Raw genomic sequence first — 24,291 nt, 5'->3', positions numbered from 1 at the left:
TTGCTGTTTGGCGAATATTCTGAACGGGAAGATTGGAAGAGAGCGCGCAGCCATCGAAAAAATAAAATGGGTTATTTAAGAGTTTCAAATTGTCTGGGGGAATTAACATAAGCCCTTTGTTCTCGCAATGCGAAATAAAAGGATGATTCCTATGAGATTGACCAGATTCGATTTGATATAATGGAATAGACTTGACGAGAACAGAAAACGAATGACTGACCTCCGCGTTGGTCAATGATGGGCAAGGCTGGAAGACCATCCTTCCGGGAAGAGGTAAGCGCGACATTCCCTTTCGCCGCCCCTTAATCTGATGGATCGCACGTGAGCCACGCCCCTGTCTACCGGCAGGCACCCTCCCCCCTTCATCCCCCGATTCCCCCGCGCGCTTTCTAAAAGGGCGAAACCACTCGCGAACCCTGAAAGCTTTTACCTATATTGGGAGAAATGGGTGAGGGCAGGGTTAATGCGGGTGGGCCAAGGTTATAACTGCGAGCGATAACGTGGATTGGCCCTCGGGGGTCCAATAACCCCTTCCCCCATCCTCCAAGGGCTCCTTTTCATTTAAATTGAAAGTTTTAACAACTGCGCTTCCCGCGATGGTCTTCCCTTATGTTCCCTTTCAAGAAAGCGTTCTTCACACGCTATCACGAGGATCATGCTGATATCGTAAAAAAGTGATCATTATTTGAAAATGAAGGATTATCAAAGTATTTTAAATTTATATTTAACAGATCATTCTTATGCGAACGCTTTTATTAAAACATAAGCATAGAACACGCCTTCGCACGCCTCATCTGGGGCAATGATAGTTCAGAAAGCCCCGATGCATTGAAGCAACTCGTCTCGATGCTGGGAGATGGCGCATGTTCTCGGGTGCTCTCAAAGGCTGTTAGTCTCCGCCTCAGTTTCATCTTGGAGCGGTCTGTTATGTTCAGCTGAAGAATAACAAAAGTGAATTTTTTTATGAATTTTGCAATTGGTTTAGATTTTAGGAGCGACTTCCGAGATATCTTAGAATATAAAATCCACTTTGTTTAAAAACAGTTAAAGCTTCCCTATCAACGGCAAATAAAGTCTCGCGATCCGCCATAAATTATTTCATTTTTATCCAAGATATCTTTTTCAGGCATAAACGATGAGGCTAATCAGTAGTTTTATAGATACTAAAGTGTAAATGTTAAAAATGAGAAATCACTTTCAATGTTCTCACGTCAAGTGATTGAAAAGAGAATGTTCACCCCTCCTCTGGGTGACCAAGGGCCTCTTCAATCGCGTGATGCCTCGAAGGCGTCGCCCGGTCTCGAAGCTTTTTGTGGATGGCTTTTGCGGAAGTCCATTTCTGCGAAAGTGCATTATCATTCGAACGGTGCAGCAAACCTTTGACACCCTCGAGCTATCGCCTGAAGCCACTACAATTACGTGGGGCCGATAAATCCAAGATAGTTCACTGTGAATATTAATCTTAATTGTAAATGAAACCTAAAATGCGATTATCTGCCTCCTCTAACATTTTCCGCAACTGCCGGCAATGCAATGCATGGCATAGTATAAGCAATGAGACTCAAGGCATGGGATGGGAAGAGAGACAGTTGTTCTGAGCAATTTGAAGAGTGTAGGATGCAGGAGGAGTTGAGACGCAATGAGATGGCGCTTAGAGAGAGGAGCATGCTGGGTAAGTGAAGTGGAGGGAGGAAACTAGATGTAGACATTTTTTGATTAACGAGGGAGATATAAAGACAAAAAAGAATGATGTCCAGATTTTATTGTAAAAATTTCGTTCTCCATGTTTAAAAATCACTCCTATTCTCACAAAATTATTTTAAAAAATAGTTTTTTTCCAAAAATCACAACAACATTGCAAATTTGTACTTTAAAAGAAAAATTTCCCATATCATTCACTCTATACGACTGAGCGGGAAAATATTTTGCATACTACTTTATTTTCAAGGCCGAATAGGATAAGATTTATCCATATACGTACAGGAGAGTTATCCTAAAATCACTTTTTCAAATTCGTGTCCATTTTCAGAGCATGATCATAATTGATAGAAAGTTGTTAGAAATTAAATATTCATGCATAGAAAAACAGACGTGGGGTGAATAAAAAGAGGGAATCGGCACGGAGGATCCTCTATCCTCACCATCTTGATGCCCTCCCACCAATACGAGATATGAACGCAGGAAATTTCACTGCCGAAACTCACGGCCGAGGGGCAAGCGTGGGCGGCGTCGTTTCCGCGACCGGCGAAAGAAAGAGATTCTGGACACGAATGGGAAAGGTTTTTATCGGTGAGGATAGGAGCATAATGAAAGCCAAACTTGGTATTATTTCACGCAATTTCATCGACCCGACCGCAGTTTCAATGGCTTAGTGTCATTATCAGGGGTAGCAAATTATAGAAATAGCTTTGGAGACAGGATTTAAATAGTGAGAGGGGTGGGTTTGGAGTGCAGTGGTGAAAGGAGAGAGAGGGTGGGAATGGGAGGGGATGAGGATAATTGGGGAGGGACTGGAATGAGACTGGAAGAGTGAATCGACTGGAGTGTATTGCCCGAGAGGGAGGAAGGGGACTGAAGAAGAAGAAGGCGGCTTCCCGGAGAGGGAGAAGCCACGGAGTTCTGGTGTGAGAGAATGAACAATTTAATTTATTGCAATCGTTTGAACAGTTGCATTAGATTAGTTAAAAACTTACGATATTATAACGTTCTAAATATTTCAATTGAAAATCTTTCTCCATAAAATTTAAAAACTTCGGAGTCATGTCATCTCTTTTCTGGCATTTATGTGCGTTACGGCTGCAGGAGTCAACAATTTTCTACGAATCGTAATTCTGACCTGAGGGCTAGTGTGCATGTACAATGCGACCTTCAGGGCCGTTCGGATACCATTCCTGCGTTCCTCGCATCCTCCAAGAAGCCCCTCCGCCCACAGCGGTGCACTCACCGGCACCAGCCCACGGGGACTCCCTTCCCTCGGCCCAACTTCCCAATCTCCCTCCGCACCCTCTTCTGCTGAGACAGTCTCATTTCCTATCCATACAACTCCAGCCTCTAAAATTTTCTTAGTTTGTTCATTTAAAGCGAGGGCGTTTATTTCCTCCTGCTGACGAATAAAAATGTTGACACGGACACTCTCATCCTAGTATTAAAACAACTCCTTTCATTTTCCTCAGCAAACAGTTATGTTAGATTAGCGCGGTAATGTGATATCGGGAGATTTATGGCACTTACAAACATAAAGACGGAAAGAGATTATTCCAATAAAGATTGAGAAAGATCCGAAAAAGATGAAATCTTGTTTAAACAATTGTACTCAAATAAAAATTGAGAAATGGCCGTAAAAGAAGACATCTTGGCTAAGTCCTTCCTTACGTTCTCCTCTGAACAGGATGGACATTTAGAGAATAACTAGACTGTCAATGTGAAATTTACTTTTCAAGTAAAAAGTGATAGAATTTTTTGAAAATCCTCCCACGGTTATCTTCCAATGAGTAATCGAATGGCCGACTAAATGGTGGGGGACGTCAAGCAGTACGTCAAGAGAGCCCATCGTTCCATTTACAGCGCTGCGATCGATTGGAGAAGCATTAAGTGGATTGGGTGATCAGGGCGAGGGCAATGAGAGGGTGGAGGGTCTCCTCTCGTTAAGGAGGCGGCCTTGACGGTCGACAGACAGGCATTTGGGGGGGGGGGGTGGCGGAACGATTCACCCAAGCCGAGTCTCATGATCTCCCCCCTCCCTCCCTCCCCTCCCCTCCTCCCTCCCTCCCCAAAAGTGCGATATGGACGAAGGCGTCGCGGCGCTCGACTGGAGTGCAAGGGGGGGGGAGAGGGGTGGGAGGTCTCCGGTGACGTCATCCGGACGGGAAGAGATAGAAAATATCGTCCTCCCACACGCCGGGGGTCTTGCCCCCCACGTCGACCCGAGTGCCCCCCTCGGGCGAGGGGGGGAATACGATTTCGGGGGCAATAATACGAGGTGCCCCGAGGAAGAGAGCGCACGCGCAGGAGGCTTGGCTGGCTCAATGAAAGACCCATTCATGTCGGGAGACGTGCTTAGGGCAGAGGCCGCGGGTGCCGGCGCCGTCGGAGGCGCACACTCCCCCCCATCGGCTCTCAATTTGGCCTAAATAATGGAGCTTGGGGCGGGGGACTCCATCTGTGCCACTGGACCCGCGTTCTAGAAATACTTATATGAATACTGCAGGGATGTCCACGAGCAAGATTCGGAATAATCCGACGGAAGACGACACGTTTAGGATTCGCCGTTTAGTAGTGCCGTGAGTTATTCATTCCTCTTGCTATTAATGACAGTCCACCAGTCGTGGTAGACTTAGGATGGACTCTCCGCCTATCCACGGCCGCACTTCCAAGCATGACACGTCTCACACGACGCCAGGTGACACCCTGTGCTGCAACGTGTGCGCTTATTTTCGATTCCCGTGCGGTCTGCCTCCCCACGTTCCGTCCAAAATTCCAGCTCTCATTTCCTCCCACCACCGCACCTCCCCCACAAAGTTCCCTCTTCATATCGCCCTTCTATATTTCGCCGTCAGTCAAAATATTCACCCTCTTCACTCCTTGGAAGTCATCCTAACAACCCCGTAACTTCTTCTTCCTTTGTTTTCTTCTTCGCCTTGTCTTTTTTACCATTCTTCGCGGCAACAACATTTCAAAAACTTCCAATTTATGACTATCCTCTTATCTCAACGACCAAGTTTCCACGACTTACAAATCTACCCTAACAACCGAATTTTTACTAATTATATCTTAGCATTCTTGCTCATTTTCGTTCTCATTATTCTCTCCCCGTTGTGAAAGCTTCTTTGCTCCTTGAATACTTCTTCCCTGCTCCTTGAATCATCGTTGTCCAACGGAATTCCTTGAGAGCTACTCTGCCTGCTCTAATTTATGCCCTCCGATTTTAATTCTTAACTATTTCCCTGCAAATTTTGTATTTTCGAAATCCATTTCTCAAACGATTGCTGGAAAATATCTACGCTCCAGAAAAAACCTTATTGACTCCATTATCATCATGCCTCCACTCTCATGAGATCATGTTTTGTTACAATGCATGGAGTGTTTAAATTATGTAATCGATAGGATTGGACGTGCATGTGATTTTGATCTCATACTCAACGCCTATTTCCTTGCAACTCATGCAATTATATCATAAAAAGATGTTTTGGTTGAAAACATGTGTATTAGTGTATTTTATAGGCCTCAACTTCCTAGTTCTGGTCACACGATTGTGTTTCACAAGGAAATTCTCTCAGAATGTAAGGAACATTTTGGAGCAACAAATACTGGCTTTGATTCTTGCACTACTTTGGCATTTATAGAAGATAACGTTAGAGTCCAACATCTTCTGGTCCTGTTCCGCCCGCTGACCGTGACATTAAGGTCGCGAAAATGATAACAGATTAGAAGGTAGATCTGTATATTTTTTAAAAATCATTTGAAATACAACCTATTTGATTTAATAGGGAAGTAGGTTCATAAAATATTTATCAAAAATATGCTGTTTCAAAAAGCGCTTTTCAATTTAGTTCCTAGCACTACCCTTAGATGGCTACTGTCAACAAATCCGTATTTCTCTTTAAATCATATGTTCTTCCGAGCATCCTTATCATCGTCATTCAACCAATTGTATCAGGAAAAAGTAAATAAATACAATACTATCCCATTACCTGAGTAAGTATTCATGGTAATATTTTAAGCAGTTGGTCAAGTGATACATGAAAAAGTGAGACTCAGAGGAAATTAAGCATAATCATTGATATATGGCTAAATATTACGGGTATATATATACATATATATATACATATATATATATACATATATATATATATATATATATATATATATATATATATATATATATATATATATATATATATATATATATATATATATATATATATATATATATATATATATACACACACACACATTCAAACACGAAATCCCGCCAAACGGCGAATAAATACTCATATATACAGAAACAGATATAAGGAAAAGGGATAGGAACACATATAAAGGACGAACACAATAAAGGTGGGGAAGGCGGAATCGAACACAAGAGTAAAAATATTTCCTTGACCGGGACTCGAACCTCGGATCTTTCCACTTGCCGGGCGGATGCTCTTAACCACTTGAGCTATCGAGGAAACGTAATTTACCCTGAGATCCGTGGGTCTAACATGTCGCCAAGCGCCCCGATTCTTTAGCCAAGAGATGGCGTCAGGGGACTGTTTCACCCACCAAAGGAGAAATAGACAATACACAAGAGGAAAGGAGAGTGGTTTAGAATTCATACAACATCATACAGGAAAGGAACAGTGCGTTTCGTGGCACGCATAGCCAGAAGAAAGAGATGAGCCACATTGGCCAAATACACATTCAAACACGAAATCCCGCCAAACGGCGAATAAATACTCATATATACAGAAACAGATATAAGGAAAAGGGATAGGAACACATATAAAGGACGAACACAATAAAGGTGGGGAAGGCGGAATCGAACGGATCACAAGAGTAAAAATATTTCCTTGACCATCAAGCATCAGCATCCGCCCGGCAAGTGGAAAGATCCGAGGTTCGAGTCCCGGTCAAGGAAATATTTTTACTCTTGTGATCCGTTCGATTCCGCCTTCCCCACCTTTATTGTGTTCGTCCTTTATATGTGTTCCTATCCCTTTTCCTTATATCTGTTTCTGTATATATGAGTATATATATATATATATATATATATATATATATATATATATATATATATTTTACCATTATATACCTGCATAGCCATCTCGGTAAAAAAAAACTGGAGCATTTAATACGCTACAGAATTTTAAATTAATTTAATGAAGACCACGCAATGGAGCGGGTTATTTAGATTGCTATTACTACTTGTCATTTCTTCACCCAATCAAATCGAAATAATCATACAAATAAAAAATTAGTTATGAAAGTGAGATAACAATTGAAAGTCAAATTATGACAAAATTTTGAATAACATTTTCATAGGCATAGGATTAATACCATTTCCATTAAATTAAGTGTATATTTTTAACAATTTCCGTTCTGGAAATATTGATGTCTCATTCAAGATGAGTTTTATTGCTGTCATAAATTTTTAAAATGTTGCCACATATTTTAAAGCGGTGTTCTTACAATTCGTACTATTTTTGGGGTTTAATGCTCTCTATAAATTAAATAAGGATATGGAAAGATGAAAATTGGGCAAATTAAAGGTTAATAGAAGGCTTAATAAAGAGTTTAGCACGATTCAGATAGAATTCTGTTGGCAGTTTTAAGTAAGGTGTGTTTGTATTGGCGTTCCTCATTTTAAAAACCTCTATTCTTCACATAAAGCTATATCCCTAATTTAACGAAGAAATATCAAAAATTAAATACCACACCGGAGAAGAAATGTGAAGAATGGCCGGTAAAAATACTACAATGCTATAAGATTTTCATCGATTTTTAAAAAAGATCATCACCGAGAATGAATACATACATATGATTTTATTCATTCTCTGCTGGGATTTTCGGACCATTTACCACAAAGACCATTATTGTAGCAGCGTATAAATATAATTGAGAAATACACTAAAACCACCTCCGGGGCTTATCGAAATTTTGATTGGCGAGTAATTGAGGTAATCAGGTAGTTTAGTACTTTATTACCAAATTACTCTCGACCCATAGGTTGCTGGTTCGAGCCCCATCTCCAGGTAATAGGTCCTGTGTCAAATATGGGGGTTTGAGCCCTCGAAAACCCGGTGACCAGGCGGAAGTGTCTTATCGGGATGCCAAGGGAAAAAGGGGACGCCAGACCTCAGGAGAGAAGAACATAATAATAATAATAATTGCCAAATGAAAAACATCTTTTTCTTTCCCATGCTCTGGTTAGAAGTTTATTTTTTACATGGAAATAATGTCAGCATGACAGGCTATTTCTAATGCTTAAAAACCTCATCCTGAAAACTTGTCACAAAAATTCTCCCTCAGCATTCCTAGTTTCTTGGTTACGGAAAAAAACAATAGCGATAAATACCATTGAAAATCATCAGGGGCTAAATATAACTAAATACTCAGCATGAAAATATCAGATATATACTCTACAGCGTCATTAATATTTGATAACGGCACAACATACATTTGGTACGATACGTTTCTTGTGTTATCAGTTAAAAATAGCTTAATCCACTTGTGGACCGGCAAAATATTTCATTGCCAAATAAAATCATCAAAGCCTTTCAACAAGGATAAAAGTACATCCGCAATTATATGTAATTATGCAATTCACCTTTAAACGTTTTGCTGCCGGGCAAAGGGGGGGGGCGGAGGAGGGGCCTCGCGATCCGCGATACACACGTAGTATTAGTTGCCGTGGCCCACGCAAAACCCATCTTTTAACATTCATGTCACATTTCGTGATTACTTTGGTTAACTCCGATGGTACTTTTACCATCAGTGAAAGGTTAATTGGGTTGACCATGATTATATAATAATAGCAACCCTTGAGTTAATTGATGGCATCTTAAGATTTGCATAGAGAAAAGATGAGCAAAGAATGTGCGTGGAAGACGCGAGAACACTGCTTATAAAATATATTTCATTCGAGAAAAATGCCCTTGAACTTATCTTTGAATGAAATCAAGTGATTTCTATCAATTTCGGGGTTAAATAAGTAATCTATTATACGTGCGGCAGTCAGCAGGCGTTCAATTCACCGTGAAGTGTATGAAAGACGAGAGAGGCCTTTATGTATGCCACCTGCAGTGCCTCAAAGCGTCACGGGGTGCATAATTTATTATCCTTTGCATTGAAACCTCATTCCTGTTGATTTAACCCATCGCATTGGTCTCGGAAAAGGGGAGTCACCTTCATCGTGATTATATAATTCATTTTTCACTTGAAAATTACTTCCATACAATGCAACACCATGCATGAAGTGATACCGAAAATGGTACTTTCAAAACCGGCCTCCAGTATATATTTGTTAATATTCTTTTGACTTATAAACACAGAGCTAGGCAAAATAAAGTCGAAAGATTTAAACAATAAATTGAGGCGAGTAACAAATAAAGAAAAAGAAGCATGGTGGAAGACGCAGTGTGAAGTAATGGAAAGTCTGCGGAGAAAGGGGGAAATTGGTGCGCTGTATAGCAAAGTAAAAGCTTTATCGGGAAGTTAGAAAGGGAGATCTATGCAAACAGTCAGAGATAAGGCGGGTAAGGCAATAGTTGACGCAGGAAAGATCCAAGAGAGATGGAAGGAGTATATAGAAGAACTGTATAGTAAAGAACTTAGACCAACAAAGTTAGACATAGAAAAAGATGTGGCGTAGAGGAAGATAGCTTAGGTCCAGGCATACTAGACAATGAGATAGAAAGGGCATAAAGGGAGATGAAACTAAATAAGGCCGTGGGGGTGGATAACATTCCCGCGGAACTTTTAAAATGCTTAGGAAAATGTGGGAGGAAGAGGCTATATGGGCTGATCCGCAGTATTTATGAGGAAGGATCCTGGCCGGAAGACTTTGTGAGATCAGTTTTAGTTCCTATTCCGAAAAAGGTAAAGACTACATCATGTGAGGACTACAGGACAATAAGTTTAATATCCCACGCAGCTAAAGTTGTCCTAAGGATCATAAACAAAAGGATAGAGGGTAGGGAAAATGATTAATTAGGGGAACACCAGTTTGGGTTTAAGAAGGTGAGAGGTACGCGTGATGCCATTGCAGTAATGAGATTATTAATCGAGAGAAATATAGAATACAATCAGAAGGTATTTTCCTGTTTTGTAGAATTCGAAAAAGCGTTTGATAAAGTTGATTGGGAAAAACTAATGAGTATATTGAAGAAATTAGTTGGTCAAAGTAGTCGGGATGTAAGGAGAAGAATTGCGCCAGGCAAAGAGGCTTTCACAAGGAGGAGTGAGTTGATGACAGGGACTTTGAGTAAGGATGTTAAGAAAAGACTCGTAAAAACTTTGATATGGAGCGTAGCAATGTATGGTGCGGAAACGTGGTCATTGAAGAAGGAGGATAGACGTAGACTGGAGGCTTTTGAAATGTGGGTGTGGAGAAAAATGGAGAAGGTGAAATGGACAGCGAAGAAAACAAATGAGGAAGTTTTTGGTATGGTGGGCGAAGAGAGGGGTTTGTTGGGAGAAATCCTTTTGAGGCAGGAAAAGTGGCTGAAGGGGGTATTGACCGGCAGCGGGATGTTGAAGACTGTAATTGAGGTAAGAATGGTGGGCAAACGAGGATAGGGAAGGAACAGGATAGGGATGTTGGACGGGATGAAGGGAGGAAGAAAGTACTCATAGCTGAAGAGGGACCTGATGTAGACTAGAAACTTGTGTTTTGCTAGGGGTTAAAAATTATTTAATTAGTAATTATGTCCATCCAAAAACCTACCTTAACCGGTAGATTACCTAATAATAATTATTGCATCTTCAAATGAATACCTCATCCGTCAAGTTTTCAATTACTTAGCGCGCGTGTGGTGACAAGCGACTTATTTCTTTATGGTTATTATAATGATATGGTGATATTTATTTTGCATAGTAAAAATAGAGTTGAGTAGCCTAAGATAATACTGTTTTCTCATAAGTGACCTGATTTTTAAACGCATTTCATACTTTCTCGGACAATTACTGAGTTTTGGTCAACACTTTTTCATAGAAAATCCGACTGTGATGGTTCTCATAGGGCCCGCATCGTATCACTATCATACAATGATTTAACGCGACAAGTTCTTCGAGAGTAATTGGTCACTCAAACAAATACGCCTGATCAAATGCTAGGTATGGATAAGAAGTAACATTAGGTATATCAAAGCAAACTAATAATAAAGCTGGTGAGTTCATATTTTTATTTCTCCCTTCTATTACTAATGCTTCGCATGAAGTATCAAACACCCAGGCCATTTATTCTCCTTTTTACAGACTCGCAAGTACATCAATTATAATTACCTTCCTCTCTCTCTCCATTCCTCTCAGCCACACTAATTGTTTTAAAAACAATAGAACAGGCATGCATACGACTATTTAAATCTTCATGTTGCATCTCTCAGATTAAATGTCAGGTATGAACACCGGCCTTCTACCGCCCTCTAAGAAGCATTCACCTTGAGGTTTTCCACCAGCGATCAATTTGAATATGGAATTTCCTCGACCCCCTGCAAACCTTAGGGCGTCGATTTTCCATCGGTGGGTTTATTCCACGTCAGTCGCCTCACGCTACGTACAATTAAGTTGTTAAATACCTGCAGTTTCCTGAGAATACTTATTTGGCAGAAAATTTGGCAATTTGAGGTAATGTTAATCTGTGACCCAGTTTGATCCTGATTCCATTGACACATATTAGTACGCACACTAAGTGCAATGTAATATATTACGCAATAGAGAATTTTCTGAGGTGATGATTTCCCGAAAATAAAAAGAAGTTGGAAGATAAAATTAAAAACTGGGAAGATTTAAAACATTTCAACGTCTCATTATAAATTGTGAATTGTAATTGATGAATTAAATAAATTGTAAACGGTAAAATTAAAAATTACTATCTGTATGCCCATCAAGCATACAAACTGAGAGACCTTAGACATCTAAGTCTCAATTGAAGCGGCACAGCGTGCTATCCTTCCTTAAAACAAATTCTTCTTCCGTTGCCAAGCATGTTGGTACCGTCTCCAACTCTGTCCAACACGCATCAATCTTTTCTATCTTCACCTACAACAACTCACAAATATATTGCACCCCATTCAGGGGTTAATCCCCAATCAAAGCCCACTGCATTCACTTTTCCTGCCATCCTTAAACTTCTTCCAATATTTTCCACTCCTAACTCGTAGTGGGAAGAGAGGAAAATATTGTGTGTTTTCATTTATCCTGTACCTATTCCAAAGTACCCAGTAGTGGGTGAGGGGAGGGAGCTGGTCACTTTCACTTCTCCCATTCCACCTCACATCGACTTCTCGAATGTTTCCAATCTGGTGTTACGCTCTCGCCTCGAGAGTCCCTCCCCCCTTCGCAAACTTTTCTTAACATTCCTCACTCAGTGCCACCGTCTTCGTCAACTCTTTCTTCCTTATAAAAGCGTCTATGCCTCACGCAATTCTTCTCCTTGTATCCCTTCCGCTTTGGACAACTTGTCCAAATCAGTTCCTTAATAGAAATAGCTTTACCATATCCTCTGCCTAGCATTAGAATATTATCAAATAAAGAATAAATATGATTATATCTAAACAATGAAATTACAATCGATCATCTTTTCCTAATAAATTCTGCGACCTAGGAAGCAGCTCTCGCGTTCTCTTTTTTGAGAGATAGACGCCATTACGATGATTGTCGTCCAATTGAAATTGGCGTTGAAGATATGGGATCTCGTGAATTTATACTGTTCATATATTTGATTTTTTAGGCGTAAATTTTATTTTCCATTTGAACACAGCGTTATCAGATGTCAGTAGTAGTAGTAGTTTTAAAGGGAGGCGACCGACAGCTTAGGTAATTTGCGCCACAGGGGATAGTCAGGAAAGGATGAAGGGTGGAGAGAAACCCGGCGTCGGCATTAGCCTACTCTTTACGAAAGGCGCCAAGGGGTCCGCAGTTTAACGTCCCATCCGACGAACGGCGTACTCACTCAAAGTGCTCTCCACAAAGAACCTCAAGTAGGGATCGAGATACCTCTGAAAAATATTCAACACCGCCGGGATTTGAACCCGAGCCCTCTGGATGGGAATCCAGAACGTAAGCCTGCACACCATCTCGATCTCCGTTATTATATGCCTAACTTCATCCCGTCCAACATCACTATCCTGTTCCTTCCCTTTCCTCGTTTGCTTAACGGGGAGTCAGGATGGGCAGTGTTGGGAAGGGGTGTAAGGCAGGGTTGCCCATTATCACCGTTGCTGTTCAACCTGTATGCAGAGGAAATGATTAAAGAGGCATGGGAAGAACTGGAGGTTGGAGATAAAGTGGGCGGGGAATCCATAAAATCAGTTAGGTTAGCTGATGATCAAGCTTTAGTTTGTCAACCAACCAAGGGGTTGTAAGCATTGCTCAGAGAATTGGAAATTCAGTGTGACAGGCATGGGATGAGAATCAATATTAATAAAACAAAGGTTATGCGATATTCTAGAAAGAAAAAGGCTAAGCTTAACATAAAAGTAGTAGGGCAAAAACTAGAGCAGGTGGAAGAGTTTACGTATATCGGAAGTGTTTTGGACCAACAAGGTCAAAGTAGTAGGGACGTAAGGAGAAGAATTGCGCTAGGCAAAGAGGCTTTCACAAGGAGGAGTGAGTTGATGACAGGGACTTTGAGTAAGGATGTTAAGAAAAGACTCCGGCCAGATTCCCTCCTCATAATACGGATCAACCCATATAGCCTCATCTTCCCACATTTTCCTAAGCCTTTTAAAAGTTCCGCGGGAATGTTATCCACCCCCACGGCCTTATTTAGTTTCATCTCCCTAAATGCCCTTTCAATCAGCCCATGTAGCCTATTCCTCCCACGTTTTCCTAAACATTTCAATAGTATTGCTTCCATCTCTCTTGGATCTTTCCTGTGTCAGATATTGCCTTACCCGTCTTATCTCTAACTGAGAGCATAGATCTCCCTTTCTTACTTCTCGATAAAGATTTTACTCTGCTGTACAGCGCACCAATATCACAATTCCTCTGCAAACTTTCCATATCCTCGCACTGCGTCTTCCACCATGCTTCTTTTGCCTTATTTGTATCCCGCCTCAATTTATTGTTAAACTCTTTGTACTTCATTTTGCCTAACTCTGTATTTACATTCTTTCATTTTCGCCAATCATCCATATTTGTATTCATCTCATCCGTGATCCATGGTTTCCTAGTCCTTTTAGCGTTAACGGTTCCAATAGTGTCTTTTGCGGCTTTAGACAACCCTTTCTTGATCCTTCCCCATTTTTCTTCGATAGTACTTAGCTCTTTACCATCCTCCATGATTTCCTCTACCGCCTGTTTGTACGTTTTCCTTATCAAACAATTTTTAATGCTTCTACATTCCATTTTCTAACTCGCTGCCCCTGCCTTATCTTTATGAAACGGACGCTACATTTCATAAGAACTAAATTGTGGTCTGAGTCCGCATCCACTCCCGGGAAGCTGTGCGAGTTTATCACACTGTTCCCACATTCGCATTCGTTATTTCTGTAGCGCAAATGGATTCCCGGCGCCTCTCACTTCCCGTGAATGCGTACTTTGGATTTTTCATGGAATGATAATGCTTTATTGATCCACATATACATATGCATCGACGCTACGTTATATATATATATATATATATATATATATATATATATATATATATATATATATATATATATATATATATGTGAGTATGTATATTTACCCGTAATTAAAGTTGATTCAAAATTTCTAACTCCTTTTTGCGTATTCTCTCCCAGTTTTGTTTAATTCACCGTCAATATCCGCCTTCTTTTAAATATCACAACGCTCAAACGAAATGTTCTATGGTAAAACGGGAATTTTCCTAGGTTATACTCTAGTATTCCTCTTAGGCTTAGTTTTGGGGCCGAAAATTCCTAATTACTTAGTATTTTGACTTGGATGAAATAATTTAATGGAAATAATGAAGATGACTGATTATACTCGTCCAACAATAACCGAGGAGACATAGCAATCTGACTGACACATCATTTTTTACAGTTGATCCAATTTCTTCATCTAACACGAGGATACATCTGCTACCTCCCGTTTCTTAAGCTATGTTTTGGCATCACGTTTCAAAAGCAACCATCAAGCCACAACTTTCCTGTGCCCCGCTGCGGTCATGAAAAAATTAATATTCCATTTCTATACCATCTGATGATAGTGACATTGATTAATAATTTTTTTCAGTGCATCGTTTGTTCTTTTTGATAGCAGTTGGCATTTTAATTGGCTCTGCACTCACAATTTTCTCGTCAGTAAATTGGTAAAATGATAGATATCCATTGCAGTTCATTCTTCATGAGACATCATATGATTTAAACACTAGGTTAAATTTAACATACCTTAAACTAAAGTCGTACTCTTTTCGTATTCATTATATTCTTTTTCTAATCAATCTCGCAGTAATGCAGAAAAAAATTCGCTTTGAGCACACAAATGGTATGCCATTCGCTCAAAATCACCTCATGACCCTGTCAATTCACAGTTTTTTTAACAATGTCTTCTGGGCCAATAACGTCCAATAATCAGGATCAGCATTTATATCTATAGTGTAATTCCTAATTAATGTAAATTTGATATTTATTTTAGGAAATTCCAGTAATCTAATCGTTATCACTTCATTCAGCATTGAGCCGCATTTCATTTATGATCAAATATTGCATCAAAATATATTTAATCAAAATAACAGTGCTGTTATGCGAGCAATTAAAATATTATGCCATCAGATATATTATCATAGAAAAAATATTTGGCAAATGCTTTGTGCTGGGAAAAACGGCAGCCTTAGACGACATGATTCTTAAGGTACAAATATGTATGCGAAATAGCAAACTCATTATAAAATAGTCCTTACTTTACAAATTGAAAGCCGCTCGCAAAATATCTATGGCGCGAAAATAAAAAAAATAACAAACGGTCCTGAAAAATGAAATGAGCATATTCCATTAGAAATCAATGGGAGCAAATATTTGTTGCGTATTTCAGACTTTCTCTATTCTTTCCCAAAACTTCAAAAACGCAGCAGAGGAACGATTAGAGTAGCTTAGCCAGAAGTAAACTCATTCATGTTTCACCTGTTTGCAAACGAGAGGGGTCATGCCACATGGAATATGTTTATCATTTGTGTATTTTTCCACGGAACAGGGTGGTAAATCCTGTGCATGCAAATTTATTCTTCCCTAATGAAAGATCTGAGGGTGACACTTCTCACCCCAAGTGATTGATTAATGTACCACTTATTAACACGAGGGTGGTCTGAAAAGTTTCTGGCCTAGCAAAGATACGAGAAATTTTTTCTGAAATTTTCTGAGGTCGGCAACTTTTCAGACCTTGCCTTAATTATTACGTACGAGAGTGGTCTGAAAAGTTCCCGACCTCAGAAAATTTCAGAAAAAATTTCTCGTATCTTTGCTAGGCCAGAAACTTTTCAGACCACCCTCGTACGTAATAATTAAGGCAAGAGTGATGGAATGTTTTAGTTGTAATGCTGCAAAGAAGAAAAACAATAAAGATATGAAGCGCGTCTTCAAACTGACGAACGGCATGAAAACTGAAATGACACGACGTCCAAGTTACTACTCGGCGCCACCACAAGGAATGCGTTGTCGTTTTTTATCCAAAAATGTTAAATATCAGTAAAATAAAAAACGAGACTTGAATTCCGTTTTGATATTTTGGAGTAAATCGTAAAAGTGGTAGACTAACGAGGGTTACAAGGCTTTTTCTAGAGAACTAGTACTTATAAGCAAATTCCCAATTGAAAGTGGCGGCAAGAAACAGAGTTATCTTTCAAAACTAACATTGCGATTAAAAAGGAATAACCACGACTGCCGTACAGAAAGTAAAGCAATAAAATATATGACCAGTTTTCAAGTTAATAAATTTCAAAGCCAGCATAAAAGAGAAGCACGTTATTTTGCCCTGCTTCTTTAATAAACATTTTGGGGAGGGGTTGATCGAAGAGAGGAAACAAGGAGGAACACAAGGGATAAGAAAACTCTCGCACACAAATACTATATCGTCGGGGTCGAAGCATGGTCCGTTTCGATATCGTTCGTGTATCTGGCGGTGTCGCTTTTTTACCCCAACTTCCTCGGTCCACTCATCTCGGGAGGTTGGTTCTCAGGGAAACAATGGCGAACAGGAGAACGAGAAAATGTCACAAAACAACCGTGAAACAAATTTTGGAAGCTAATCTAGGAACAACCCGAGAAGGCGAATAGCGATCAATATTCAAAACAACCTGTATGCGGCCTGTAGGTAACACGTAACAACTAATGCACGCACAGGCTCTCACGAGAAATAATGTCTTAGTTGGTAAAAGAATTGGGATCAGAGAGGTTCAGAGCCAAATAATATCATATATTTTCAGTTTGAATTTCTTTTACGGAAAGGATGCAAGCTGATCGTTTAGCCACAGTGATAATGGAAGAAATGAGAAGGGCAAAGTTACGCCGTCCTTATGATGGAAATGAAACATCTAGTTCCATGATGAAGTTTTCTCGGGTCTTCCACCGGGTCAAGGGTTCCATGTTGGCCGACGATCGATACTCGGGGCGTAAAGTATCTGTCAGGGGGACACGTGTGAAAAGGGATACCAGGTCCAAACTTACTAGGACACACTCTCATAAACACTCTCATAAAGAAGACCGAGTTTCCTGCCGAAATTGCTAAGAAGAAAGAGACCACAAGCACCTACCCCCCCGAGATTATACGGCTTACCAAAGATCCACAAAATCGGAGCGCCACTGAGACCAATTGTGAGCGCCATCAGCTCCCCCACCTACAACCTGACGAAGCACCTCACCGGCGCTCTGTCGCCACATATAGGCTGCTGTGAGCATCATCTGAGAAACTCTGCAGATATTGTGAAAATCCTGAATGAAATCCATCTAGCAGAAGGGGATATCCTGGTGAGTTTGAACGTGGTATCCCTTTTCACACGGGTCCCCCTGACGGATACTTTACGCCCCTTGGACGCCAAGTTCGACGCTGCCGCGGTGAGGCTATTTCGCCTCGTCTTGACCTCCACATGCTTCCTGTATGATGGGCAATACTTTGAGCAAGCAGATGGAGTGGAAATGGGATCTTTACTCTACCCCGCCATAGCAAACTTCTTCATGGAAGACTTTGAAGAAAAGGCACTAAAATCAGCCCCGCTCCCCCCTGTACATTTTTTCCAGTATGCAGACGACACCTTTGTGATTTGGCCACGTGGGAAGGACGCACTTAATGTATTCCTGGTGCACATGAATCGCCAGCACCCCAATATATCCTTCCGCATGGAATTGGAAATCGACGGCAAACTCCCTTTCCTCGATATTCTGGTTCAACGTAAGAGCAATGGCACTCTCGGTTATAGTGTGTATAGGAAGCCGACGCACACTGGGCTCTACCTCAATGGAAACAGCCACCACCACCCATCCCAAAGGCGAGCAGTGCTGAACACACTCTTCCAACGAGTCAGGGTCATCGCCGACAAAAATAGCTTGCCGGAGGAAATTAACCACCTTCCTCCAGAATGGGTATAGTATACGCGAAATATCCTTGGCCCTAATAAGGTCCTTCGACCTTATTAGCCAGAGCCTGCTTGCCGTACGTCTCCTCGATATCCGGGAAAATTTCCAGGATACTGGCGAGGCATAAAATCGAGGCAATCCATAAACCACCGGAGAAAATTAGAAACTTGTTGGTCAGACCCAATCGGCCTAAAGACCCCGGGAATATACCAAGGCCCATGTGCCTGCGGGGATGTCTACACTGGAGAGACAGGGCGGACCATCGAGACGAGGTTAAAGGACCATAAAAGACATCTACGACTAGGGCAGTTGGAAAAATCAGCCATCGCCGAACACAGCATCGGGATGGACCACACAATTGATTTCAACGGGACCAAGCTACTTGCCCGCGCCGGTGGTTACTGGGACCGCATTATCAAGGAATCTATCGAAATCAGAATGGCAGGACGGAATTTCAACAGGGATTCCGGCTATTCCCTCAGCCACACGTGGAAACCTGTGCTAATGGAGGTGAGAAGAGAAAGGAGCAAAGCACAACGCCCCGGCGACCAATCAGGAAGCTCCTCCTCGTCGGACCAATCAGAAGTCACCTGAACCCGAGCGCGCATGTAGATAAAACGGCCAAAAACATATTGTTTTTATTATGTTTCAATGTATATTTTATGTCAACTCTTGTAATTCTGTTCTTTACGGAAATAAAACCTTTAAAACTGAAACGAGTGGCAAGCCCGAAGAGGAGTTTATCCTAAAACGGGGTTTCCGCATTGTTTTGTTATGTTCCCACCATGTATTTCATATATTTCTTGTACGCTGTTTTTACGGAAATAAAAACCTATAAAACTGAATTGAACGAGTGGCAACCCCTCCGCAACCGCTACCCTCTTTGTAGCCTTTCCTTTATGTTATTTTCCACCCCGAAGAGGAGTTAATCCTAAAACGGGGTTTCCGTATTGTTATTGTTATTTCTATCAAAGTTTATATATTCTCGTATTACTGTCACTTTACGGAAATAAAACCGAAACGAGTGGCAATCATCATCCCTGAGGACGATGCGCGAGTCGGGCATCGAAACGTCCGCCAACATGGAACCCTTAACCCGGTGGAAGACCCGAGGAAACTTCATCAAGCAAATACGCCGGGAAAGCACCAGATCTTACTTCATCTAGTGCCATGATGATTAATACCTTCCTCCAAGGTCGTTAAGTTACGATGATTCGCAATGATGTGGTGAGCGATCGCAATTGCGAACGGACAGTCCCTTAATGTTTTTCTCATACCTCGATACGTGATACGATTGACGGTGCCGGCACCTAATCATTGGGGCCAGGTCTATGATCGCCAGCCAAACATAAGGAGGAAAATCACATTCCAGACAATCATGCTGTCTAAAAGAGAATACATGACCTGATATCCTTAATTTTTTGGCTATTTCCCACTGCTGCCGTTGCTGACTACTGTTACGCCACCTCAAAGGGAAGGTATGCAGGCCTTACCCGTAATGATTTCATGTTCATTGGAGACACGCCGACCCGTTGAATTAACTCTACCGCTTGCTACACTATTCAAAAAATTTGCAACATCAACATGCTGTCAAATTAAGGAGAGATATAATGGGCGAAGGACATTTCTCGGAAGAGAGAAATTGTTTATTGCTCCCTGTTCAACCTCAGGATCGTACGCAAACAACTTCCGCAGAATTCCACGAAAAAACATCAGAGCTCCCGGAAGCATCCGGAGCGGGGGACAATGCTAGACGCTAGGCGCCATCCGTCCAATTAAGTGGATGGCATCGGAGGACCTCGAAGGCCAGGGGTGAGGGAGGGGAGCACGTGGAGAGGGGGGCAGGGGAGGGAGAGGATTGCTTATATTTCCTGGAAGCTACAGTCACCTCACCCTCCCCCACCCCCCGGCGCCAGAAAGATATCAAAGTCACGCGACGCGCAAAGTGTGGCGTGCGTGCGTTTGCGCACGGAATTCGCGAGACTTCTGAGCCTCGTCTCTTTGCAGAAACGTGACGGAAGTATGACTTGGGAGTTTACGAGACATTCTACCGATCACGCAACAGGAAGTGGGCTTAATTGCCACTCTCAAAATAATTAATGTTCTCCGGAAGATTCGTGCATTAACATACTATATACAGCCTCGTTGCGTGGTAACATATGCTGAAAGTCTCAGCTGCGAGGTCGCCGCGTGATGTTCTTTTTTTCCCGCGGCAGGGTCCGTTTGATATGTGATGGGCGTATTTATTAATCCCCGCCCCCTTTCGAGGATTCGCGTGTCACTTCAGCTCATTGGCACGCCCTCCCCGCATTACATATGTAACACCCAGGTGGGTGCGACCTCGCCTGGGACACATGCACTCCCTCTTTCGAGAAGTGCGATCACCACTCGGCGGCGTCAGCGGCCGTACTCCGAAGTAGGACTTAAAAAGGGATCGCTTCATTTGCGGGCGAAGAAAACGCAAATTCGTATACGATCGACGCGTGTTGAAACGCTCTTCGTTGAGGTCAAATAGAGCAGGAAAAAACGTGGAAGCCAGTACATTTTTCATTAATGCCTTACATTACTATCCACTCGTTCCTGAGAAATATTTCATTTTTAGTCCTGCGATGCAATATTTTAAATTCGCAAATCCGTCAAACCACTACGAAATAAATTCTCCTCCTTCTGCGAAGACATTTCTGATTCTCTTCTCTCGAACACTACATAAGAAGTTTCCTATCCAATTATTCACTTTTTTGTTATTGCCATAACACCTCAGTTTTTTATGATTTTCCAGTGAGGGAACTTTCTTAAAAATGTTAAAGTACAGCACCCTCAGGGGTGTCATCCCATTCTTGTTGGACCTACGTTTCTCAGCACACTTCGGGGGTTTTAAACCATTACTATATTTAGAATTCTAGTTTCGTGCATTTTGGTTACGTTTCTTTACAATGGGAAGACAAAATCAAAAATGGAAACTGAACGATACGTGATCTATCATTTATAAAAAAGAAAATAGCGAAATAGAAAAAATGAAACAGCGAATACGACGAGAGCGTTAGAGAACGATTTATGTATGTATGACCCCACCCTTAACTTAATGGACAAAGAAAATATAACGTGAATTAAAGAAATTAAAATTGTAACTTAAATTCAGAATGCAACGATGTCAAAGTGCACAATCGCCTTTCCCGGGATTCGAGCCCGGATCCTTCGATATTTTTCCGAGTGTTGTAGTCAATTACTCTAACACACAGTATTTACACAAGTATTTACACTTTAAAATGTCCGCATTTCAGTAAACATTAACGGATAACTCCATTGAGGTTACTTTAAGTTCTTTGATTTTGCCATTTTTAAATTAAAATTAATTTTCATTTTACCACATTCAACAAATCCTTTTCCGCAAATTGGTTAGCATTGAAATTAATTCACACAATGTTATATTTTTGAATGTAAATTAAATCATCTATATGTTATTTTTTATCAAACCAATTTTAAATCTAATTCACCGCTTCCATTATAAGCTAAAAGTTATAAAGGATTTCAACACTGAAATCTGAAGAAATATTTTTTTTTATTCTGTCATAACGGGATACGAACAAACTGTTAAGAATTCCAGAAGTATATCTCCGCAAGTATATTGAATGAGGAATCACAATGCAAATATTAAAACTATCTTATGACATCACTTCACTGAATTTACCTAATTTGATTCTTTTTTATTTTCTGTAAAGCAGCCGTTTCGAAAGAAATAAATTTCAAACTGCTCTTGGTTTTTTTTCTTTCAATGGGATTCGGAGTTCTCATATGTTATCTAACGACGTAAATGAAAATAAGACATCTTAAGTGGAAAAATTAACTCTCTTTTATTCCTGAAAATGAAAGAAATTTCCTTTTAATTCCAACGACATATCTATTAGAAAAGCTTGTGAGAGAGCGTAACTGAAACGTTTGCTTTGTAAAGTAATGAACTTCAAAATATAATGAAACGGCATTAATTGAAGGGCGCGAGTGAATTGCTTAGCGCCGGGCGGCTTTGAGATTGGTTTGGGTCAACTTCCCCTTCAACCTATCTCCTAACTTAAGACTCTTCCTTCCTTCATTTATTCATTCTACTCTATAATTGTTGTACCGTATCCGCTTAAACCGTTCCACTCGTAATCTAAATTACAAGTTGTCGCCCCTTCCCATTATCGTCGCGTATTATCTTTAAAAAAGTGCACCAAAGTTGACAACCACCTTCTTCGGCAAGCTTTCCATTAATTTCCTATTCGTGGCGTCTAAATGAATATATTTTGTCCAAACTATTCCATTTTAAGATCACATTCCAATCGTTTGCAATATATTGCTACAACTGTTACTCTCCGAGTAGTATTGCAGCAAAAAGCATTCCCGATATTGTATCTTTTTTAAACTCCAATGAGCCCCGGCCACTGTTGTCAGATGACAGCAATTTTCATTTCTTAATCATTAATTCTCGTTTGTCTGCTTTATATCTAGTAAGTTTATTTCGTATTTTATCCAGGGTTAATTTTATGATACTCTTGTCCTGACTTCAAATTAGTGAGCTTAACTTTTAAAGTAAATTATGGATGACTAAGGACATCTTTTTTTCCATAGCCCTGCGTCATCAGTACTGCAATTGCATTAATCAGTGTCAACTGCTTTCTAATGGCTCACCACTCGTAGTTCCGCGTCTTGTTAAAGTGCCCACCAATGGTTTTGCAATGATTGGCATCGAATGACACTAAGATTTTTGATCATGGGTACAAAGGAAAGAAAAATTATGTGGTTCTGCTAAACTTTCAACTAAGCGGTAACTCGAAGTGCCATTTCATGTACCGCCGATTTTCCTTATTCCTCTCCTATCTTCTCCAATGATCAGTTCTTTCTTCTTTCTCTTCCCGAAAAGCCAAAAGAAAGACGTAAGGACGGGTGTCGCAAACAGGAAATATGCGTAAAGATCATAATGTTTAAATAAAGGTTCATTTAACTCCATTTAGCACGTTAAGTAAGCCTAGATTTTTGGACGATGCGTATGCTGAAGAAGTTGAGTGGGTGGCTCAGGGGGAGGAAAAGAAAATGGAGAAATGGTACATTTCAACGTTTCTTGGCGTTTGACTTTGTGCTGAACGTCAAGAAAGGAGGAAAAGGAATGTGGATTTGAAGAAGGATTCATTTTCACGTGTGGTCCTAGGTTGTTCAGTATTGTCTGAGGATGATCTGAAATGTAGCATTATTTAGCTACTGGGCCCATCAGGTCTCTAACTATTTTGTTAGACCAACATTCACTATTATTAATGGCATACTGCCGTTTAAGGCAGGGTTTGTAAGGACTTAAACTGAACAACGATGAAACACAATTGGATATTCAATACTACATTAAACCCCTCTTTATCCAGCATGCTTCTTTTCTCACTTCACTCCAGCATGGCTATCCTCAAACGGACAAAATCCTTTGCTTTCTTCTCGGTCCATTTCACCTTCTCCATTCTTCTCCACACCCACATTTCAAAAGCCTCCAGTCTACGTCTATCCTCCTGCTTCAATGGCCACGTTTCCGCGCCGTACATAGCTACGCTCCATATCAAAGTTTTGACGTCTTTTCTTAATATTCTTACTCAACGCCCCTCTCATCAACTCCTTCCTCCTTGTGAAAGTCTCTTTGCCTAGCGCGATTTTTCTCCTTACGTCCCTACTACTTTGACCGCGTTAGTCCAGAACATTTCCAAGACAAGTAAACTGCTCCTCCCGCTATAGTTTTGCCCTCTTATTTTACGTTTAACTCAGCCTTCCTCCTTAGCGAAGAAATCATTGGCTTTGTCTGATTATATTTCTTACTAGTGGTAATGTTGATGGCAAAATGTTGTCAACAAATTGTATTGCTTTCAAGTCAATGCTGACTAGACCAAATTTATGATCGCCTGTGTAGAGTAAAAAGATCACGGAGGCTATTTCTAGTGGAAGCGCGCCTAGGATCACATCTAAAATACTTCTCGTTCCCTGGTGATGCATTAAGGAGCACCGCTTCGAGTTCACCACTTGTAGCTGGCACAGGGTTGACGAATGTCGT

This window comes from Hetaerina americana, unplaced genomic scaffold (assembly GCF_022747635.1).
Source record: "Hetaerina americana unplaced genomic scaffold, ioHetAmer1.1.p SCAF_7, whole genome shotgun sequence".
NCBI lineage: Eukaryota > Metazoa > Arthropoda > Insecta > Odonata > Calopterygidae > Hetaerina > Hetaerina americana.
This window is presented reverse-complemented; position numbering follows the sequence as displayed.